The sequence below is a fragment of the Pleurodeles waltl genome, chromosome 9 (genome assembly GCF_031143425.1).
Source record: "Pleurodeles waltl isolate 20211129_DDA chromosome 9, aPleWal1.hap1.20221129, whole genome shotgun sequence".
Lineage (NCBI taxonomy): Eukaryota > Metazoa > Chordata > Amphibia > Caudata > Salamandridae > Pleurodeles > Pleurodeles waltl.
The window spans coordinates 179,785,331-179,799,668 of record NC_090448.1 but is presented as its reverse complement, the minus strand read 5'-3'; positions in this window follow the sequence as shown (position 1 = coordinate 179,799,668).

Here is a 14,338-nt window from a genome sequence, read left to right as displayed (position 1 = left end):
GCCAACAATGTATGCAATAGACTTATATTATATTCATTTCCTTATGGGATCTGTAGAACCTCCAAATATCTTCAACAAGCATTATCCCTCATGTGAATCTCTAGCGGATACACACCCAACAGATGCTGGTAGCCACACTTCAGTTCCCCACTCTTCGTGTCTAAGAACCACCTGTTGGCTTGACCCATACTTGCCAAAACAGCAAAGGCTTCTATTGTGACCCTCATTTACCAGGTGGCAGCTTCTTTGGACGGTCCTTTATGGATCTTTCTGGGTCCTCTGGACAGCTCTGAATGACATCAGAGCTCAGTTCCCTCCAACATCTTCCCCCTATTGGCTCTCCACCAATATGACTACTTACTGCACTTACCACACTCAGGGAACGCTAACTACACATGCACCACACCAGAAGGAATTTTTTTAATCTAGGAGATTGTGAGAACTGACCAGGTGTTCATGGGGCAATCCGTCAGCAATATCTAGACAAGTTTAGTCAGCATGAACAACTACCTACAGGAATACAGTGACATTGTGTTGTAATGTTCCTATTTCTTTTAATGTTATGTTCCTAGCATGCATGCGCTAGGTCTGGAACCTCCGTGACATCAGAACTCACATTCACATTCTGGAGCCTGGTTGACACTGATGTTCCAGGCACTGACGGCGGATTGTATTCGGTGTCGGTTGGGTCGTGGAGCAGCGGTTTCTTCCTTGGGTTGTTTGTGATTAAACCCTTTTTCCACCTGAACTTGATCGTCTCTCTAATCTGTACCGACATCGATCTTAACACTGGCGACGAGGGAAGCAAACAACCCAGAACCCACAGATTTACCTTCGTGCAACATTTCGAGCTGCGCTGTCAGCTAACCGGACGTTCCTTGCCGCTGTTTCCCGTTCTTCATTTCGAGAAGTTTTCTGGCACTGCTGGGGGTATCGATAGTAGCTAATCCGGTGTTGTTCGTGTGGATTAGCCTCCGCGTGTGACGCTGTTTGCTCTAGAGACTTCAGACGTCAGCTGATGCCTACCGTTTCCTGAGACTGGTGAGAGCGTAGCGTTCACCGCAACATGGAGAGAGGTTTCCTTTAGATGTGGACAGTATTCAAGTGCGCTGCCTGTATTTTCCTTCAGTGTGACCTGGGGGACAGACTGTTTTCTTATGGTATTGATTTATCAAGGAAGCACTCCCTCGCTTATTTTTTTTTTTTTTCTTTGTTGGAACGTTATTGGTTCGGAGTCACGTGCCTTCCTGACTCAACAGTTGTTACGGGGATCCTTGAACCTCGGTAAATAACCTAGACTGTTTCCACTTCCACAAGAAGACTTGAACTGCTCGCTTTTATTTCCTTATTGGAGCAATAGTGGAAGCATTTTTGGAAGGAACTTAGTTTAACCACTATATATTTTTTTTCTTTCTTTGTTGTGTTGGAATCTTAACTGCTCGCTGTGTTTTCCTGGTGTGAGGAATAGTATAAAGTGTCATTCTCCACACAGTTTGTATTCCAGATGCAACTTTGACTTTAATTGCCATGGCTACACCTACTATGTCCCAACCACCTCCTTTCTTACTGGACAAAGGTGACCCCATTCTTCCATGGAAACGGTGGAAAAATCTTTTTGATTCTTACCTAATAGCTATAGGTGGGGAAAAATTCTCCCCAGCTAGGAAACAAGCGGTTCTTCTACACAATCTAGGAATTGAAGGCAGATGTGTTTATGACAGTCTAGAACTTTTGACCATAGGTGGAGCGGATGGCAAACCTAGAGACGTTGATGAGATGTCGGTAGCAATGTTGGCGACCCACTTTGAATCCAAACTCAATGTTGTTCTTGAAAGACATACATTTTTTGCCAGATCTCAGGGCACTATGGAGAGTGTGGGCAATTTTATCGCTGCTTTACGCACATTGGCACGCACTTGCGATTTCGGTGAAATCACAGACTCTCTTATTCGTGATCAGTTGGTGCGTTGCACCAATAACAAGAGAGTTCAGGAGAAATTATTGACTAAGAATCCTGATTTGAGAGAAGCAATCGCAATTGTTGAAGGAATGGAAAGTACCAGCAACTGGATCAAAGAGATGAATCATTCCGATGGGGATAGTCTCTCCACTGTACAAGATTCGAGAATCCTAGAGGAAGTTTTAAGGGTTGGCACAGACAATAAGACACAATCTTCAATTCAAGAAAAGAAGAGAGACAGTAAATCTTTACGATGTTACCGTTGTGGTAACATGGGTCATGCAGCTAATAGTCCTAATTGTTTTGCATGAAATTCAATATGTAGGAATTGCGGAAAGAAAGGCCATTACGCTAGAGTCTGCAACAATGACAAGAGCAACATAGATTCTGTCACTGGAAATAGTAACAAGGTTGTTTTATATGTTGGACAGGAGATTGATCAAATTGAACACAACACTAGTATAGTAGATGTGGGACCGGTGATCATGCCTGAGTGTATCATTAGACTTGATAATAGGACAGTTACTGTTCTAGCAGACTCGGGTTCTCCCTATACAATGGTTGGTGATAAGAACTGGCAGGCAATTTTTGGAGAGACTCTAGATTTTCTAAGTAAACCTGACATAAACCTTATCAGTTATGGGGGTGCCAAAATAGAGGTAGTTGGGTACAAGGTCATTGAAAATTCAGTTCCGAGATAGAGTTACTGTAGGGAAGGTTTATGTAGCCAAACGTGGCAATAATCTGTTAGGTTGGCGTCACCAACGGGACATGGGTATTAAATTAGATCCAAATTCAGATGACCAAGTTATGGTGGTGAGTAATGCAAATGACTCGATGGAGATTTTCAAGGAGTTCCCAGGTGTGTTTAGCGAAAAATTAGGTTGTTTGGCAAGTTTTGAACACAAGATCATTCTTAAGAAAAATGTAACCCCAGTAGTACACAAAGTTAGAAGAGTACCAAAGTTGATGTTAGAACCTCTCAAAGCAGAACTTAACAGATTAGTAGAGGCAGGGGTGATTGAAGAGATAGAATCTTCGGAATGGTTGGCCCCTGTCGTGTTGGCACCGAAGGATAACGGGAAGCGGATCCGCATGTGTGTAGATCTCAGAGATCTTAATAAGTATATTTGGGTGGATCGTCAACCCCTACCTAATATTACTGAAGAGTTGTCATGTCTTGGTGGTTCTAAGGTGTTTAGTGTGTTGGACTTATCCTCGGCTTATCACCAGATTGTTTTGCACCCTGAGTCCAGGCACCTCACATCCTTTGTAACACCTTTGGGGGCTTATCAGTTTTTGAGGATGCCTTTTGGTCTGGCCTCTGCAGCTGCATGTTTTCAACGCATTATGAAAACGATTTTAAAGGGGATTTCCGGCACATTATGTTTCCAGGATGATATATTAGTTCATGGTAAAACAGTGGATGAACACGACAAGATTTTAATAAAAGTTTTGAGCAAGTTAGCGGGGGCTGGACTTACGGTTAAGAATAAAAAGTGTAGATTTAGAGTCACCTCTGTGACATACTTGGGTCATACTATTTCTGGTGAAGGGATCAGACCCAAACTAGAGTTAGTTGATTCTATAATTCATGCACCAGAACCCAAAAACAAAGATGATGTGAGGTCATTTCTAGGATTGGCGGAAGATTACTCTAAATTAATTCCCAATTTTTCCAGTGTGACGCAACCGTTGAGAGCACTATTGAAGAAGGGTTGCATATTTGTCTGGGAGAAGGAATGTGTGACTGCTTTCTCGTTTGTAAAGAACTTATTGGAAAGAAGCCCACCGTGGGGCATTTTGATGTGTGCGCCAAAACCTATCTGTACACTGATGCAAGTATTAAAGGTTTGGGGGCTGTGCTTATCCAAAAAATGGGTCAAGAGGAGAGAGTAATTGCCTTTGCTTCTCGTTCCCTCAAGGAGGCTGAACAACATTATTCTGTCATAGAAAGAGAGGCACTTGCGTGTATGTGGGCAGTCAAGCACTTTAAATTCTATTTATGGGGGTTACCCTTCGTGGTGAGGACTGACCATAAGCCTCTTGTCCAGATTTTCTCCCCCAAGAAGAATGAAGAATTGACTCCGAGAATACGTAGGAGGGCGGAGGGTTTAATGGAGTACAATTTTGTTGTGGAATATGTGCCTGGGCCGAGGAATATTGTGGCAGATTTCTTGTCCCGTTCTTCGGTTGATAGTAGCGAGGAAGTGGAAGATGATGTTATGGTCAATTGGGTGAGAGAGACGGCCATCAACGATGAGGAGTGGAAGTTGGCTGTGGAGAGAGATTTGGATAGACGTAAGCTTGAAGAATTCATTGTCAAAGGATGGCCAGAGTTTAGGGACATCCCTTTCTCTTTGAAAGGCTATTGGAATGTGAGGGATGAACTCTCTTTTAATGGAGGTGAGTTATTTAGGGGAAGCAAATCCGTACCTCCTGAGGGTGTGAGAAACAAAATTCTGAATCTGGCTCATGAAGGGCATTTGGGAAGAAGTTTAACCAAATCTAGACTTAGGGCCATATACTGGTGGCCAGGGTTGGACCGTGAGGCTGAGACAATTGTGAAGGACTGTATGAGTTGTGCAAGGAATGACAAAAGTAAGGTTGTGGCGAAAGCGCCACTGTCTCCGGTGGTAATTCCGGAAAAAACCTGGATGAAGCTAGGTCTTGACTTTATGGGTCCTTTTAATCTTTTACCAGCGAACGAACGATATGTCATGCTCATGGTGGATTATACATCCAAATGGGTGGTGACCAAATGCGTGAATTCAGTTGATACCCAGACAGTAATTGAGTTTCTGGAAGAAGAGTTCTCTAGGGAAGGTATACCTAGCCATTTGGTTACTGACAATGGGGTACAATTGACTTCGCAAGACATGAAGCGCTTTTTAGACTCCCTAGCTGTCAAGCATTTGAGGACAGCTTTGTACTTGCCCCAGGCCAATGGTTTAGCTGAGCGTATGAATAGGATGGTGAAAGCTTGTGTGCAAGAAGCTGTTGAAACCAGAACTCCTTTAGCTAATCTCTTGAGGGACTTGTGGTGGGCATATCGCAACACCCCGAACAGTGTGACCAATATATCTCCTTTTGAATACATGAGGGGAAAGTTGGGTTGCACTAAGTTGTTTCCAGCATGGCTCGGTAACAGTTTGGCACAGGTTGGTACTAATCAAGGAAAATTTGTTATGGCACCTGGTCTCAGGGAAGAGTACCAACGTAATTACAAGTTGCGTTTTGATGACAAACATTGTGTTTCTAGTGTTAAGTGGAAGGTGGGTGACTTGGTGTTGGTGAGAAACCCTTGTTTTAAAACCAAGGGTAAATCATCCTTCAGGGGCCCTTTCCGCATTAGAGAAGTAAAGAGAAACATTGTGATTCTTGACAATGGGGATGTGTGGAGCATGTCCAGAATTGCGAGATGGAGAGGTGTAGGGGATGACTCCAACTCTTTTACCTTGAAAGATCAAAGGAGAAATATCACGGAAACATCTAAGGAGTTATCTGGCCCGAAGGTTTCATCCAGGTTACGTTCTAAGCCACTCTGGATGAAAGACTATGCAACTTGACTCATTGTAATCTGTCTTTCTGTTATGTTCTAAACCATTTGGGATGAAAGACTATACCTCGTGATATGGTGTAAACTGCTTTTCTGTTTTACATTTTTGCGTTACATTTATTTGTTACTATTTTCCGGGTTGTGGGATAATCTTGTGAGTGAGGGGGATGTGTTGTAATGTTCCTATTTCTTTTAATGTTATGTTCCTAGCATGCATGCGCTAGGTCTGGAACCTCCGTGACATCAGAACTCACATTCACATTCTGGAGCCTGGTTGACACTGATGTTCCAGGCACTGACGGCGGATTGTATTCGGTGTCGGTTGGGTCGTGGAGCAGCGGTTTCTTCCTTGGGTTGTTTGTGATTAAACCCTTTTTCCACCTGAACTTGATCGTCTCTCTAATCTGTACCGACATCGATCTTAACAAATTGTGCTAACACCAATGGAGTTGAAATAGAAATGGAAGCACACAGTAATGTTAATGGAGGGTAACAACAGATAGCACAATGATATCCTGCTGCTTTTCTGAATGATCTTTTGCAACTTAGAGGCTTCAGGTGTCCACTGTAAATTTGTGAACCTAAATCATCCTAGAGAATAGATATGCCCTCTGCAGGAATCCCCTCTTTAGTCATCAGGTGAAGGGTTAGATTTATCACACAGGTATATGGACTGGGGTGCCAATCCTGGGGATGTGGAAGACAACACTATGAGTATATATGTCACTGAAAATCCGCTTCTTGTATTTGCCATGTAGACTCACATTTCCCTCACGAATTGCACAAAATCGTCCCATCAGATCTCGTTACGTGACAACCTACATATCACAGTCCCTCTGCTACTTAATGTTAAATAAAATGTACATGATTTGCATCATGTCTGCGTTGTGGGTGTTGTATAATAGTTCAGATGTGCATTTTGCACTGATGTACCTACATTTGAAACCTTTCAATGCACACCACAACACGCACTGTTCATTTGTAACATACTGAACATTCGTTCGGAGAGAAATAGCACTTAGAAATCTATATGGTTCAAGTAGTAATACAACATTAATTTTAAAAAAAACACTGCGTGACAGTGTATCTGGATCAGATCTAACAAACATGTCATTTTGGGCCTGGTTTGATATAACACGAGGTAGAAGATAATCTAAAAATAACGTATCAAAGATACTTGGAGCAATCTTTCCTGGGGTACCCAAGTAGGGAAGAGGCAAGGTAAATACAAAAAAGTGAAAAAAATGACACAGCAAAAGCAGAAAATGTTCATGGGAAAATTAAAGTTATATTTATGTTTTATTCTTTGTGGTGTCAATTTCCTCTCGCAGTTCTTTCTTTCTTGAATTCCAAGGCACTGTGGTTGACCACAACCACTTCTTTTTGAGCAGCTGCGTTATAGAACTTCTTCCTTCAGCTGTGAAATAAAGGTACGTTAACAGGTGGAAAATTCTGGGTGGGAGGGGTGTAGTTCCAAGGATATAGGGCAGCAGCTCAAGTAGAGAGTCGCTATGTCTGTCTGTCCTTGAGTTGTGCATAAAGTGGCTCTTGAAGTCCAGGAAAACCATCCCCAATTCCCAGTCCAACTCTGTCTGGGACTTCTAGGAGTTAAACAAAACCTGCTCCTTGGCAATGATCTGCCTGATGCTTCCTGCATGAGTAGTTGCAGAGGGAAAGCAATGAGGAAGAAGGGGATTCACTGTCAGGGAGAAGGGAAACCACTGACCAATAGGGTGCTTCCATGGGTTAGGCAGGGGATGCTTATGGAGGGGTGGAATATGAGGTGAGTACGACGTGAGATGATAACAGAGTTTCACCATATGATATGCAGTGTCTTCAGGACCAGGAGACTGCTCTGCATTATCCTCCAACACAATGGTAAAGTCTGGTATTATTAATAGGTATTCATAAAACTGTGTGGGCACCTGTTAAAACCTTGACGAACTAAACCTCTGTGAATTCTATTCTGATGCAAACAAAAACATTGGTCAAATTAACCTTGCTTTCTGAGACCGCCACTGGCTTCTTAAAAACCAGAATCACATTCAAGCTTGCTGGCATCACTTTCAAACTCATTTACCAGTATAAACCATGCTATTTGTTACTGTCAATAAAAATAAATATTTTGTAGTAGTAGACTTTATTGTTTAAGTAATAAAAACCATTACAATCATATCAAATATAATCAGATAACATCAACTGTGTATTAAAAATACTTAAAAAGCTTTGTGCGAAAGGCTGTGTGCAATTAGGATGACAATCATTGTAAATCGGAATAGTTAAGAATCATGGGCCAGATGTAGGTAGGAAAAATGTAGCGAGTCGGAAATTGCGAGTCGTTGCGGCTCGCAATTTCCGACTCACTAAATGGTATCCAAGAAGAAAACGCAACTGCAATTTGCGACTCGCAAATGAAGTCGCACCGCAGATTGCGAGTCCGCTGTTTGCGAGGTCGCTTTTCGCGACCACAATAAAAACGAACACGCAATTTGCAAGTGGGTGTCGCAAATTGCGACTGTGCTGGAAATTGAAAGCAGGTGCAGCAGAACACTCTGGAAAACACTTCCTGGCTGCTGATGATGACATCACAGCCAGGAAGTTTACAAATACACCTGGGAGGAGGGAGGACCACACCCATTTTAAACTGCTACACTGCAAACAGAGAGAACAGCAGCTACCATGGCTGAGACACCAAGGAAGCGCAAACTGAAATTTGCAGAGAAAGAGCTGGAGGTGCTGACAGAGGAGTGCTGCCAGCACCATGACCAACTTTTTGGGAGGGCAGCCCTCACTGTGCCAGAGGTGGAGAAGAGAAGAATCTGGACGGACATCCAAGACAAGGTGAACTCCCTGGGTGTCAGCCACCGGAGCATCAAAGAATTAAAAAAAAGGTGGTATGACCTGCGCTCCCAGACCAAAGAGAGGGTGGCAGAGCGTCTCCGGGAGATGAGGGGCACTGGAGGGGGACCGTCCACAATACCACCACCCACACCCGTGGAGGAAAGAGTTGAGGAGACCCTGGAGCCAGAGGCAGTGTGCGGGATGGGAGAGCTGGATGCTTCAGAGCCAGGACCATCAACCGGTGAGTACCATGAGACATGCATGTACACCCAAATATGCCATACCCCCACCCACCTTGTACACAGTAGCATGCACAACCGAAATAGCTCCATTTCAGAGTAGCAACAACCAGAATGGTGCATTATGGGCAATGTAGTCAAGTAGGCAGTTGATAGGCAACAGTTTATTAGGAAGTTGATAACAGATGGTAGATACTGACAGTGTGTTCCCTATGTCCCACAGGTCTCCCACACAACACCCCGCCAACCAAAGCATCGAGGGGCCACAGGTCAGCCACCAGCCTGCAGACGAGTCAGGACCAGCCACCACAGAGACCTGCACCACCAACACACAATCCCCTCAGGATGCACCAGTTGCCATACTGGTGAGTGAGCCAGCACCTGGTCCCAGCCACAGTGCCACTGTAGATGACACAGAGCCTCCACTGCATCGCAGGCGACTTGTAAATGTACCACCAGAGCCGCAGGCTGAGTCAGGGGACGCCTCCATGTCGCACACCGAGGCCGCACTCCTACGGGGTCAGCGCCTGCAAACACAGGAGATACAGAGAATTTCAGGGGCATGCGGCGCATGGAGCAAAACCAAAGGAGTGGTATGCAGCTGATACACACAGAGCTGCAACAACTGAACACACATGTGGGCGACCTTGCACTCTCCATGAGACAACTGGTGGCGGAACTCATAACAGAGAGAGAGGGTGCAAGGCGTCGTGACAGGCAGCTAATGCACCGGCTGGACCGAATGTCTGCTTCCATAGTCAGGCTGGCTGTGAACACTACTGGCCTTTCAAGGCGCACGGTCAGCCTCCAAGTAGACATGGGCCACTTTGCCAGTGATGTGGCACGTAGACTGGGACGTCTCAGCCATGCCGTTGATGTCATGGAGGCACGGCAGGTGGCTAGGGGCGCGGCTGACACGCCGCAGGATAGCGAGGAGGGCTCCACCATCAGCAGTGTCTCGGCCAGTGATACCAGGGTGTTGCGCAGTGGAAGCGCAAGGCAGGGCACTGCTGAGACACCAGGTACCAGCCATGCTGGCCGAGGCCGGCGTAGAATATGAGCTCCACACTGTCCTGGGGTAGAAGCACATGAGGTCCTCATGCCAGGTGGACTGTTACAGCCCCTGAACTGTTATCAATGTATATAGTTTTTTTTGGTGCACAAAATAAATCTCTTGTTAGTTCCACTTCACACCTGGACTCTTTGTGTGTGACATTAGTGTGTGTGGTGACAGTTAGCACGTACCTTCCAAAGTATTGGTTTGCAATGTGGTCCCGTCTCAGTCTGCCTTGATTTGCAATGCTTCTATCCCCATGATGGCGATGTGGTAGCTCTTGCTCTTCATCCTCCGAATCTGGGTCTTCTGGGGTGAGAGGTAGCCCACGTCTGGTGGCAATGTTGTTCAGGATAGCGCATGCGCCAACAATCTTGAAAGCTGTTTTTGGGGTGTACTGGAGGGCACCTCCACTTCTGTGGAGGCATCTGAATCTTGCCTTCAGCAGTCCAAAGGTCCTTTCGATGATATTTCTGGTCCTCCTATGTGCACTGTTGTATCGCCTCTCTGTCTCATTGCTGGGTGTTGCAATTTGCGAGTGGCTATTGCATTTGGTTTGCGACTCGCAAATTGCGACTTCCTATTAGTGGGTCACAAAATGGGGTCGCTATTTTTGCGAGTCGGTAATGGCTCCCGTCGCATTTTGCAAGTAGGAAATGGGATTTTTGCATCCCATTTCCGATTTTGCGGGGTCGCAAATTGCGAATCGGGCCATTTGCGACTCGCAAACGTTTCCTACATCTGGCCCCATGTGCTTAGCAGTCCAGCATCTGAGTGCCAGGTGAGTGCATTAAGGTCCCAAGCTGGGCGTCTCTACTTAGCTCTCCAGTTAACTCTGTCTAGCACAACTCAGCTGCATACTTTGTTATTATTTTTTGCCCTTGCATGTACTCGCCTACTTTAGGTAGAGAGAGCCGCTGCCTGAGCGTATTGACGAACTTGGCACATCTGGACAGGGTCCAAGCAGAAATGTTCTTAAAGCAAGTTGAAGATGCTTCCTGGTATATTCGCAGCCCTTGGGCCAGAAAGACTGGTCTAATTACCAACCTCCTCCGATTGTCTAAAGAGGGGCAACAGCATAGCAAACGTAACCATGATTCATGTAAGTAGGTACATAACCTGCAATTACTTTTGTCTCCGCGGCCTGTCCAAACGGGATTAAACATTTTTACTGGCATGTACAATATCTGCTGGTGGGTTTCAGCATTTACGGCTTCCAGGAAATACAGTTGCATTGTCTCCACAAGGGAGGAGTCATTCAGGGATTGTACCTGTAGCAAGCTCATTTGAGGTCATCTTTAATTGCCGATTGATTGCTTTTATCCAGGTGGAGTATGGGATGTCCTCTGCTTGGAGGGCTGTTTCTTCGATTTGGAGAGTCTTCATTGCATTTCTTCTTTGACTGAACCAAGGGTTACCTGGAGTTTGAAAGACAGATTTTAGATGGCCTTCTAATGATTTGGTCTGTGGCTTCCTAGTCCTCATGTAATATTTCAGCATCGAGGCTTGACAATCTGGTGTTTGAGTCATAAGCCCAAATTCCAGCTTTAGCCTAGAGCGACGAGGGTATCACGGTTGTTGGAAGATGTCCCTTCATGCTCTGCAGTAGGTTTGTTCCTAGGCTGAATCTAGGGCACCTGGGTAAGTGTGATGGCCATACTGTAAGGCTGGTAGAAGTGTTGCCTTCATTGCCCTTAATATTGTGGCAGCCGATATACTACTTAATACCTGATTCAGTTGATCATTCCCATACGTGATGGCAGCACCTTTTTTAAATGGCATTAACATGTGCCCCTGATGTGCTGTTTTCACTGAACCACACACCCAGGCAATTGTACTTTCTTGCTATGCTGATTGTTTTGCCACCTTGGAGCCAGGACATGTTTTTTTTATAACAGTTTCTTCCCAATATTAGGACTTTTGTTTTATTCTGATTTACCTGGAGATGGTTATCCAGGTTAAATAAGTTCAGAGCATTTAATGCCCATTGTAAACCAGTTTTAGTGCGATCCATTATCACAATGTCATCCGCATATTGGATTATTTGCAGCTCGGAGTTTCCTAGCTTGGAACGTGCCAGGCATCCAGACTCCAGGGTTTTCCCTAAATTGACTGTGTATAGACTAAACAGCAGGGGGACCAAGACCTAACCCTGCTTTAGGCCATAATTCTGGTCATACGGGTAACCATACAAGGTCCAGTTTTCACTCTAACCCAGGTCCCTGAAAACAGAGATTATGACTCTAAGCAGCATAAGGGTTATACCCCATGAGTCTAGCTTCCTCTAGAGGATTGCCCTGTCAATTCTAACAAATGATACACTATAATCAACTAAGCAACAAAAGATAGGTAGACTGTCGTTTTGGTAGGCTCAGTACCTCAAAATAGATGATGCAAGGATGTTATTTATGGCTGACGGCCCAGCCTTGAAGCCTGAATGACAAAACAGTAAAATTTCTTGCTCTTGGAACCACACCTCTAGATGCTTAAACAGGACAAGTACATACGCTTTATCCTCCATGTCAAGGAGCCTGCATGTCTGCTCTCCACAGAGTTTTGTACTAGAAGATTCAAGATGCACTTTAGTGGGTTGTGATTACTTTCTGGCCTGTCTGAAATTTCACACTTTGCCAACTGCATGGCTAAGTACTCAGGAAAAAAAATACATAATCACTAGTTGATAAGCCTGTGCAAGCTGGGGGAAAAGACCATTCCTTCTTTTTTTTCTACGTCTTCCTGTTGAGCTGATGCCAGCCTAAAGGTTGATAGAAATTTCTGTATGATATTCCCCACTCTCTCCCATTGGCATTATCAGGTGGCGCCCGGGCCGTGGGTTTTCAAGTCTCCCACAATTATAATTTCATGGCCGGGATGTTCCAAAATGAATGCCTCAAGTCTGTCAAGTAGGTCTCGGACCATTGGCAGCTTGGCTTTTTTTGCAACACTAATGTAACAGTTGACTAGTATCAGGTCAGTGGCATTCCGATTAAGTTTCAGGCCTCCGATGGAGATTGCTTAGACTGCAGTGCTAGCGAGATCCAATGTAGCGGCCTCTAGGTTGCTTGAGTGCTTGATAGAAATTTATAGCCCACATGATGGGTCCCCAAACAGGCTTGATCGCAGTGCAGTTGTAAAGATCTTATGCAAGCCTGGCAGCATCATAGAGACAAGCTCCTAAGTCTCCTGGCGGCAGAGGATATCATTTATTTCCAAGTATGTCATTGCTTTCCTACTCAATCTAACACTTTTGAGGCTGGTCACATTCCATGAAACTACTGGAAAAAGTGCTGGATTTCGGGTTCAAATTTCTGTGACATCTCACGGGACTAGGGACTATATCCCTGTCTTTTGGGTGCAGCAGACATCTGCACCCCCATCATCCTTTGTGCATCTCTTAAGGTGTCAGGGCTTACCTCCCTCTGATTATGCATGCATAAGATTGTTAGGGCATGTGAGCCCCCTGAATTTAAAGCCCAGCCATTTTTGCCTCCAGTTGTACCCTTCAGGACACTCATTGATGTTTGCATTGAGTATGGATTTAAGAGAACATATGGGTATTTGACTGGTGAGGGTATGTGAAGGTTAATTCTCCATTCTGCAAAAATCTCTCTTTCAGCCCACACTGCGTCCCTTTGGACCTCTCTCTTCCACACTGACATGGTTACTTCCTCATTTGAATTCAAAAATGTCAGGTCAAATCTCAGCCAATCAATGTCCTCTGAAGCTATTAGAAGGATGTGGCTACACAGCAGCAGTGGGTTTCCTCTATTTAGGGTGTCCATGTGGCCTTTTGGAATGTATGAGGGGATTGAGAACAGTTCTGGGTGGGCATGCCCAACCTCCTCTCTTACGTGCTGGATATCGAGCAGCTGCTCATCCAGGTTGACAAAAGAGGGTCCTCTATTGTTCAGCCCAGACAGAGCTAGATTGCTTTTGAGGGTGGGACTTTTATGCTCATGGCCCTGTGAATGGTGTAATAGGGCATCCCAGCAGGTAATGTCCAGTTGGAGCCCTTATTTCTCTGCAGGCGGTGGTGGTCTCTTGCTACCCATCCACAGGAGCTCAACTGTGGGTGGTGGTTGTCTGTTGCTACCCATCCAAGGGTGCTCAACTGCATTACTGCCTTTTGGAGGGTTCCTTGGAGGACCCCCCTAGGTTATAAACTAACAATGTTTATGAGTATTTTCAATTGGATTGTGTGCCTTGATCCATAGCTTTCCTTTGTGTTCCTGTAGGCCCAGCCAATTGGGTAATTTCCTCTCCCTAGGGAGGGCCTCATTGCCTGCTGCTACACCCACCGTGAGGTCCATATGTCAGGTCATGTTTGAGACCATCTTGCTGGGATGCTCCAGGGTTCCCCTCTTCAGATACTTCACCTTCCTGATCCCTGTGCAATAGTGGAGTTACATTAGGGGATATGTCGTTGGAGGTTGGGTTCTGGGTTGTTAACTTAGTTGGTGAAACAAAGATCGGAAGGAGTTTAACTGAGTTTGTATCCACTTTAGGTGGTTTACGCATCATTGAGGTTCTTTTTAATAGGCTTTGTTTCTTTGATTGTTTTAGTCTTTTTTCCACCCATGATAGGATAGATGTTGGAAGAGGATCGGAGGCTGTCATATTTGGCAGAGTCCTCATGTGGCCCTCCTATGCCTGTTGACTCTTTAGATGATAGAGAACTTCTCCTC